Source organism: Tursiops truncatus, chromosome 17 (assembly GCF_011762595.2).
Source record: "Tursiops truncatus isolate mTurTru1 chromosome 17, mTurTru1.mat.Y, whole genome shotgun sequence".
Taxonomy (NCBI): Eukaryota; Metazoa; Chordata; class Mammalia; order Artiodactyla; family Delphinidae; genus Tursiops; species Tursiops truncatus.
In genome coordinates, this window is record NC_047050.1 from 77,587,735 (window position 1) to 77,597,625 (window position 9,891).

General features: G+C 45.6%; 1 long non-coding RNA gene across 1 annotated transcript in view; it reads left to right on the forward strand.

The window, feature by feature from the left end:
- LOC109552684 (uncharacterized) overlaps positions 1 to 9,891 on the forward strand; it is a 148,805-nt gene that overhangs the window by 95,560 nt on the left and 43,354 nt on the right. The window lies entirely within an intron of this gene.

The window sequence follows — 9,891 nt, forward strand, 5'->3', positions numbered from 1 at the left end:
GCATTACTCAGCGACCGGAACTCCCCAGAGGCAGAAATACCTGCTCAACCGTAAAAAGCAACATTCTCCCAGCATCAACCAGACAGCTCCCTAAAAGGTAACATTCCTCCTCCATCCTGTAGGGGGCACACGACCCACCAGGATGACGCTTAGACCTGGATTGTGTGAACTGCCAATAACACATCATTTGATGTGCTTCTCAAAAAACTTATATAAACTGTGTCTTGACGTCTAACCAGGGAACAGTTTCTCAGAGCTTTCTGAGATGTTCTTTCTGGGTTATAATCCTCAAATTTGGCTCAAATAAAATTTTCCATTTCTTTCTCAGATCAACTGATTAATTTTTCATCGATAGTGGTTTACTTCCAACTTTACCTTCTGTCCAAGAATGCCGCAAATTGGCCACGTCTCCTTGGGCACGTGGCCCAAGATTTCTCACTGTAGAGACCTATTTGTGAAAAAGCCAGATCACAGGGTTGATTTTAAGTAGGTTTTGGCAGATGGGTTCCCCAGGCCCTCCTGAGTCTCCTCGACCCCCTCCAACCCCTCAGCCCCAGGCATCCAATGAGCTGCTTGCCATCACTCTAGGTTACTGTGCGTTGCCCAGAACTTTATATAAATGGGATCAAACAATGTGTGCTCTTTTGTTGTCTGGGTTCTTTTTCTTTTTTTTTTCTTTTTCTTTTTTTTTTTTTTTTTTCGGTACGCGGGCCTCTCACTGCTGTGGCCTCTCCCGTTGCGGAGCACAGGCTCCGGGCGCGCAGGCTCAGTGGCCATGGCTCACGGGCCCAGCCGCTCCGCGGCACGTGGGATCCTCCCGGACCGGGGCACGAACCCGCGTCCCCTGCATCGGCAGGCGGACTCTCAACCACTGCGCCACCAGGGAAGCCCCCTCATTGTAGTTTTGATTTGCATTTGTCTGATAATTAGTGACGTGGAGCATCTTTTCATGTATTTGTTGGCCAAATGTATGTCTTATTTGGAGAAACGTCGGTTTAGATCTTCTGCCCATTTTTTGGATTGAGCTGTTCGCTGTTTTGACACAGAGCTGCGTGAGCTGTTTTGGAGATGAATGCCTTGTCAGCTGCTTTGTTTGCAGATATTTTCTCCCATTCTGTGGGTTTTCTGTTTTGTTTATGGTTTCCTCTTTTGTGCAGAAGCTTTTACGTTTGATTAGGTCCCATTCGCTTTTGTTTTTGTTTTTTAAACATTTTTCATTTCTCTAGGAGGTGGATCAAAAAAGATATTGCTAAAAAAAAAAAAGATATTGCTGTGATTTATGTCAGAGCATTCTGCCTATGTTTTCCTCTAAGAGTTTATAGTGTTGGCCTTCCATTTAGGTCTTTGATCCATTTTGAGTTTATTTTTGTGTATGGTGTCAGGGAGTTTTGTTGTTGTTGTTTCTCGGAGTTTTTGTTTGTTTGCTTTTTGGCCATGCAGCATGCAGGATCTTAGGTCCCTGACCAGGGATTGAACTCATGCTCCCTGCACTGGGAGCACGGAGTCTTAACCACTGGACTGCCAGGGAAGTCCCTAGGGAGGTTCTAGTTTCATTAGCTGTCCAGTTTTCCCAGCACTGTTTATTGAAGAGACTGTCTTTTCTCCATTGTATATTCACTGTATATTCTCACCTCCTTTGTCATATATTAATTGACCATAGGTGCGTGGGTTTATTTCTGGGCTTTCTATCCTGTTCCACTGGTCTATACTTCTGTTTTTGTGCCAGTACCATACTGTTTTAATTACTGTAGCTTTGTAGTTTAATGCTATACATTTCTAAGTACTGTTTTAGCTGTATCTCTCAACTTTTGACATGCTGTATTCTAATTTTTATTCAGTTTGAAATACTCCCTAATTTCCCTTTTGACTTCTTTGACCCATGAACTATCTAGAAGCTTATTATCTAGTTTCCAAACATTTGGGGATTTTCCAGATACTTTTTTGCCATTGATCTAATTCCACTGTGTCAGACAGCACACTTTTTAATGCCTGGATCATTTTAAAGTTGTTAAGATTTATTTTACGGCCCAGTATATGGTCTATATTAGTAAATGTTACGTGTGCACTTAAAAGAATGTATTCTGCTATTGTTGGGTGGAGTATTCTAAATGTTAATTAGGTCAGGTTGGTTGTAGTGCTATTCAAGATTTCTATAATCTTACTGACTTTATGTCTATTTGTCCTATCAGTTATTGAGGGAGTGGATTTGTCAATTTCCTGTTGCATTTCTGTTACTTTTGGCGTTGTGTATTTTGAAGCACTGTTATTAGGTGCATAAAAATTGGATTGTTATGTCCACCTGATGCATTGACTGCTTTGCCACTATGATATAAGCCTCTTTATCCCTGGCAATATCCTTTACTCTAAAATCTACTTTGCCTAATAGTAGCAGAGCCTCTCCGGCTTTCTTATGATAAAAATCAGCCTCGAGTATTCAGCTGAGTCCCAATCAGTGCACTTGTGTGAGAAATGGCTGGGGAAAGAACACTCAGAAGAATTAGAACAATCCCAGGAGGTCACATAGAAAATACTGTTATATTTTATTTAAAATGTTGTTTATGTTCATAGGTGACAGGCTTATTGTTTTTAGCTTTTTCTCAGTTTTTATTTCTAATATGGTAAGTATTGATAGATAGGACCCACATCATCAAAACCCTTGTGGTTCTCAGTAATTTTTTTTTTTTTTTTTTTTTTTTTTTTCGGTACGCGGGCCTCTCACTGCTGTGGCCTCTCCCGGTGCGGAGCACAGGCTCCGGACGCGCAGGCTCAGCGGCCGTGGCTCACGGGCCCAGCCGCTCCGCGGCACGTGGGATCTTCCCGGACCGGGGCACGAACCCGCGTCCCCTGCATCGGCAGGCGGACTCTCAACCACTGCACCACCAGGGAAGCCCCTCAGTAATTTTTAAGACTGTAAAGTTGTCCTGAGACCAAAGATTTGAAAACAACTGGTTTAGACAAAGTCGCATATTTGCCATTTTATTTGCTCCCCCTCTTCTTCCATGTCAGACGATCTTTCTAAGGTAATTTTCTTTTTTCCTGATGTAACTTTTAGGAGTTTCTTTGGTGAGAATCTCTTGGTTTTATATCATCATAGATTTTGTCTTTAAAAGAATGTTATTTCACCTATTAGTTTTTAAATCTTTAAGAAACTTGTAGTAAAATACACCTAACATAAAACTGATCACTTTAACTATTGTAAGTGTACAATCAGTGGCATTAAGCACATTCACAACGTGGTGCAACCATCCCCACCATCTACTTGCAGAACTTTTTCATTCCTCCAAGCGGAAACCCCACACCCATAAACACTCTTCTTGCTCCCCCAGCCGCTGGAAACGATTTCTTCTTTACAAGGACAGCGTTACTGAGATGCGATCCACACCCTGTACAACTCGCCCCGACAGTGCATCATTCGATGGCTTCTAGCACGTTCACAGACTTGTGAGACCACCGTCCGTTTCAGAACATCTTCATCACCCCCAAAGGAATCCTGTACCCGTTAACAGTCACTCCCTACTTCCTACCAATCCCTCTCCCCAGCCCTAGATAGCCACTACTCTACTTGCTGTCCTTATAGATGTACCTATTCTGGACATTTCTCATAAATGGATTCATACGATAGATGGTCTCTTATAACTGGCTTCTTTCACTTAGCATAACGTTTTCAAGGTTCCTCTACTGATGCAGCATTGCTGTAGCAGGCATTAGTGTCCATTCAAGGTTCCTCTACTGATGCGGCCTTGCTGTAGCAGGCATTAGTGTCCATTCAAGGTTCCTCTACTGATGCAGCATTGCTGTAGCAGGTATTAGTGTCCATTCAAGTTTCCTCTACTGATGCGGCCTTGCTGTAGCAGGTATTAGTGTCCATTCAAGGTTCCTCTACTGACGCAGCATTGCTGTAGCAGGCATTAGTGTCCACTCCTATTATGTTAGCTAACATTCCATTGTATGGATGTACTACCTTTTATTTACCCATCATCACTTGTTGGACATTTGACATATGTCTACTTTTTGGCTATTATGAGTAATGCTGCTGTGAACACTTGTGTACAAGTTTTTGTGTGGACATATGTTTCACTTATCTTGGGTAGATATCTAGGTGTGGGACTGCCCAGTCATATGGTAACTTTATGTTTAACTCTTGAGAAACTGACAGAAACTGGTGATTTTCACAGCTCTTGCAGCATTTTCCATTTTCACAAGGTATAAGGGTTCCAACTGCCCCACATCCTCTCCTGTTGTTATTTGTCTTTTTTTTTTTTTTATCATAGCCATCCTACTGGCTGGGAAGTGGTGCCTTATCGTAGTTTTGATTTACATTTCCCTGATGGCTCATGACATTAAGCATCTTTTCATATGCTTTTTGGCCATGTGTAAACCTCTTTGGAGAAATATCTGTTGAGCTCCTTTGCCCATTTTAAAATTGGGTTTTTGTCTTTTTATTATTGAGTTGTCGGTGTTCTTTATGTATTCTGGATACAAGGCCCTTCTCAGATTATATGAGATATCTAAATATTTTCTCCCACACTGAGGTTTTTTTTCCAGTTTCTTGATGGTGTCCTTTGATGTGTAAAAGTTTTAAATTTTGATAGAGTCAAATTTATCTATTGTTTCCATGGATCATTTGTGCTTTTGGTGTCATATCAAAAAATTATTGCCTAGGGGACTTCCCTGGTGGTCCAGTGGTTAAGACTCCATGTTTCCACTGCAGGGGGCACAGTTTTGATCCCTGGTTGGGGAACTAAGATCCTGCATGCCGTGCGGCGTGGCCGAAAACAAAAGAAAACAAAACCAAACAAACAAAAATTATTGCCTAATCCAAGGTCATGAACATTTACGTCTATGTTTTCTTCTAAAACTCTTGCATTTAGGCGTTTGATCCATTTTGATTTAATTTATGTGTACAGTGTGAGGTAGGGGTCTAATTTAATTCTTTGGCATATGCGTATCCAGTTTTCCCAGCACCATTTACTGAGAAAACTGTTCTTTTCCCTGTTGAATGGGCTTGGTATCCTTGTCAAAGATCAATTGACCGTAGATATATCGGCTTAGTTTTGGACTCTCAGTTCTATTTCATCCAATTATATGTCTATCGTCATACCAACATCACATTGTTTTGATTATTGTAGATTTGAGGTAAATTTTGAAATTGGGAAGTGTGATTCATCCAATATTGTTCTTTTTTTTTCAAGATTGTTTCGACTATTCTGAATTCCTTAATATCCATGTGAATTTTAGGATTGACTTGTCAACTTCTGCAAAGAATGTAGCTGGAATTTTTATAGGAATTTATTTTGTAGATCAATTTGAGGAGTACTGCTATCTGAACAATATTAAGTCTTCCAATCCATGAACATGAGATGCCTTTCCATTTATTTAGTTCTTTAATTTTTTTTAACAATGCTTTGTAATTTTCAGAATATAAGTTTTGCATATCTTTTGCTAACTTTATTCCCAAGTTTATTCTTTCTGATACTATTTAAATGGAATTCTTTTTTTAATTTTCAAATTGTTCATTACAAATGTATAGAAATATAATTGGTTTTTGTATACTGATCTTGTATCCCACAAACTTGCTGAACTTGTTTATTGGGTTTCATAGTTTTTTTAGTAGATCCTTAAGATTTTCTATATAGAAAATCACGTCATCTGCAAATAAAGAGAGTTTTACTTCTTCTTTTCCAATCTTGCTGACTTTTATTTCATTTTCTTGCTTTATTGCCCTGGCTAGAATCTCAAATACAATGCTCAACAGATGTGGGAAAAGTGGACATCTTTATTCACCTTATTTCTTAAGTGGTAAAGCTTGACACAAATTTAGCTTAGTGCTTCTCAAGCATTAATGTGGGAAAATACCTCACCTGTCCTCCTCAAAACTGTCAAGGTCAGCAAAAGCAAAGTTTTGAGAAACCATCTTAGCCAAGAGGAGCCTAAGGTAGGTAATATGATGACGAAATGTAATACGGTGTCCAGGATGAGATCCTGTAACATGAAAAGAACATTAGGTAAAAAATAAGAAGAAGAATATATGACTAAAATACAGATTTTAATTGACAGTAAGATATTGGTTCACTAATTGTGACATATGTACCATATTACTATAAGATGTTAATAGGAAAAACTGAGTATGGGGTATATGGGAACTTTCTGTATTATCATCACTATTTTTCTGTAACTCTTGAACTATTCTACAATTTAAAGTTTATTTTTAAATGGCATTAATGTGCTTATTTGTTATAATGCAGATTGTGACTCGGTGGACCTGTGGCAGGGCCCCAGGATCCTGCGTTTCCAAAAGATCCATGGTGCATGGCCCACACTTTAAGAAGATTTCACTTTTGCTAATGAGTTTAAATGTCATCCTTTTGTGGGTAATCTGTTTTTTCTCTCTGACGGCTTTAAAATTTTTTCTCAGGGACTTCCTTGGTGGTCCGGTGGTTAGGACTCTGCGCTTTCGCCGCTGTGGCCCGAGTTCAGTCGCTGGTCGAGGAACTAAGATCCCGAAAGCCAAGCAGTGCAGCCAAAAAAAATAATAATAATAAAATAAAATTTTTTCTCTTTGTCTTTGGTTTTCTATGATTTTGCTACAGTGTGTTTTGATATGGATACTTCATTTGCCACGACTGGATTTTATTGTGCTTCTTGGATATAATGACCCATGCTTTTCATCATTTTGGAAAATAATTATCAGCTATAATTTCTTCAAAAATTATCTCCCTATTTCCTTCAGGATCTTCTAGAACTACAGTTAGACCGATGTTAGAGTATTGTGTTATATGCTGTCTGTTAACCTCTTTCATATTTCCCTGTGTCTCTGGAATGAATTCTGAGTAACTTTTTCGGATCTATCTTCCAATTTACTCTTCTTCAACTGCGTCTAACCCACTGCTGAATCAATCCACTGAGGTTTCAACATTATTATATGGTTTATTCCTAGAAGTTCAACTAAGTTCCTTCACAATCTTCTTGAGCTTTTTAGATGGAGTCTCATTTCTCATATTGTAAATTCTTTCACTTCATAACCATTTTCAGCAAACTTACTATATATTCTTTATTGAATAATCCAATGTCCTAAGTCCCTTGGGTTCTAATTCTGCTTTTGTTTATGCTGACTTACTCATAATGGTTTGGTTTCATTTGCCTTGTAATTTGGAATTGTGAGATCGTGTTTGAAAGACTGGGTTTTATCTCTGGGAATCCCGTGAGGCCTTGCGGGCAAGATCCCCAGAGAAGGTTGTGTTCGCTCAGGTCAGGCACAGCCACAGCCCACCTGGGGCCACGCGGGCTGAGTTTCTCCACGTGGGCTTCCCCAGAACGTACAGGCAGAAGACCTGAGGTGACAAATGTCCAGTGGAGACTTTTTTTTGCACCCAGGGAGGTTCCTTCCGTCAGCATCTGCCCGTGCTGGGGTGTCGCGAGCGCACGTGCTCACTACGCAGAGCCCACTGGGGACACAGGCGTCGTGTAGCACCTGCCTGTGCGGCCCAGGCCCTCGCTCTTGCCCCTGAGGATCTGAGGCAGCCCGAGGTTTGGGGTTTCTAGGGTCAGCAGACCCCTCAGGGAAGTGTCAGCCCCCACGCTGAAGTTCTGCTTCATTTTTCACCCCTGAGGGTTTCCTTTTCTTTCTTGTGACCTCAGGTACCTGACAAGGTATTGGTTTACAGTGGGAGATTTACAGTGGGAGGGTTTTCCGGGGTGTCTGGGTCTGTCATGCTGCTGCCGCTGTGAAGGTGTCGTTGTTTAAGCAGGTGCACTTGGTGATCCACTCAGAGCCCATCTTGGGGGGTGGGTGTGCCCATCCCCCAGCTGCTGTGGACTCACACCAGCGCCCTTAGCGAGAGGTGCCCTTGGACGACAGAGCTGCCTGGCTAACAGGTGCCTGGGAGCCGCCTGCCCCCACCCAGGGCAGCCCGTAGTCCACGGCTGGAGGGGGGATATCAGCCTAGACCCCTTGTCGCTGGAGAAACAGCTCTCTGAGGTGAAACTCACAGTCCTGTGACACCCACGGATCAGGCCACGCCTGGTGGGGTTCGCCGAAGCCACACCTTCGCCCACTGCTTTTCTCACACCCTCTCCCGAGAGCACAGCCCCCGTAAACCAGGTGCACCTGGACCGCCGTCGTGGGCTCTGCTTCTGGAGAACTGATCTGAGACAGGTGGTGCCGGGCGTGGTCCCGGAAGCATCCTCCACAGCAGGGTTTGGGGTTGGACGCCCACGGCTCACCTCCGGCGGCGGTGGACGTTGTCAGTCCCAGCACCTAGAGCAGGACTGGTGCTCAGAGCATATGTGGTGAAACGTGCCGCGTATGGGCAGGGGGAGGGCACAGGTACCATGGTGGGGGCGTGGCCCAAACCGTGTGCCCCGAATCCACGTGCTGCAGGGCTGATTCCTGGACCTCAGGAGGGGACTGTGTCTGGAGATGGCATCTTTAAAGAGGTGATCAAGGTACATGAGGTCATGAGGGTGGCCCCAACCCAATCCGACAGGTGTCCTCACAAGAAGAGAAGGTCGAGACATAGACACACACAGAGGACGGCCCCATGAGGACTGAGAGAAGTCGGCCATCCACGTGCCAAGGAGAGAGGCCTCAGGAGGAACCAGCCCTGCTGCCTGTTTTTTTTTTTTTTCTGGTTGCGCTGCGCTGCTTGTGGGATCTTAGTTCCCCGACCAGGGATCGAACCCGGGCCCTCAGCAGCGAGAGTGCGGAGTCCTAACCACTGGACCGCCAGGGAATTCCCATCCCTCCCTGCTGACGAGCTGATCGCAGACTTCGGCTTCCAGAACTGAGAAGAAGTACATTTCTGTCATTTAAAAGCCCCTATCCTGTGGTATTTGTTGCGGCAGCCCTGGCAGCAAGAACATGATGTGGGGTCTCCGGCGAGGCCCCAAAGGAGAGCCCCAGCTCTGAAGTGAGGACAGAGCACGTGCGGACCCCACAGAGCTGTTCCTAGAGTGCTCCTGGGGCTGGGGGGCTGCACATCTGACCACAGGACGTGGGTGACGGTGCGACCACAGCTCCCGTCTGGAGCTGGTGCCCTGAGACCCACCGACACACAGTTGGCGGGCTGGGCGAGGGCTTAGGGTAAGGGGGAGTGGACGCCAGGCCCTGGCTCACGCAGAGCCAGAGGGCTACATGAGCAGGTGGCCCGCACCACCACTTCCCCCACTACTGCCAGACCACAGCCTTGCAGAGGGTCCCCACGAGGGCACGGAGGAGGAGGCCTGGCCGGGTGCACCATGGCACGTGTGGTGTGTCGGGCCGCACGCAGGCACAGCCCCACTCGGGGCTGCCAACAGTGGCTGGGGAAACCCCTGGCTGGAGCTTCTGCAGTGCACTGGGTGACCCCCGGAGCGGAGAGGACAGCGGCTCCCGCGTGGCCAGGAGGAACGGCCGGGCCGGCTGGTCAGGGCCTGAGAGCATCAGGGGTGGAGGACGGGAACGAGGTGCTGGCGGCCACGGGAGTGAGGTCTTGCATCACGTGCTGACGTCTGCTGGGAGCGGCGTGAGGAGCCACTGAGCCGCCCACGGACCGCAGGACTTGCCCAATGGGTGCCGGGCTCACAACCGCGCCGGCCCAGCAAGCACAGGCTGGCGACACACCCCCTCCCAGCCTGGCCCGAGGCCACCCAGCAAGAGGGACACTGACCACTTCAGCTCGGCTGCCTTTGCCTCTCAGCCTACCTGCGGGTTCCTGCAAAACATCACCTTGGACCTCAGACCCCTCTTCCGGCACGGGGGTACCGCAGGGCTCCAGGCCTACAGGAAGCTGCTGGCCTGGCAGAATGTTGGACGGCCTCATAAGGAAGTAGCTGACACCCTGAGGGACTGCAGCACCGTCCTTCCGGATGTGGGCGTGACCTTGAGTCAATGACCCCAGAAGGCGGCCCACC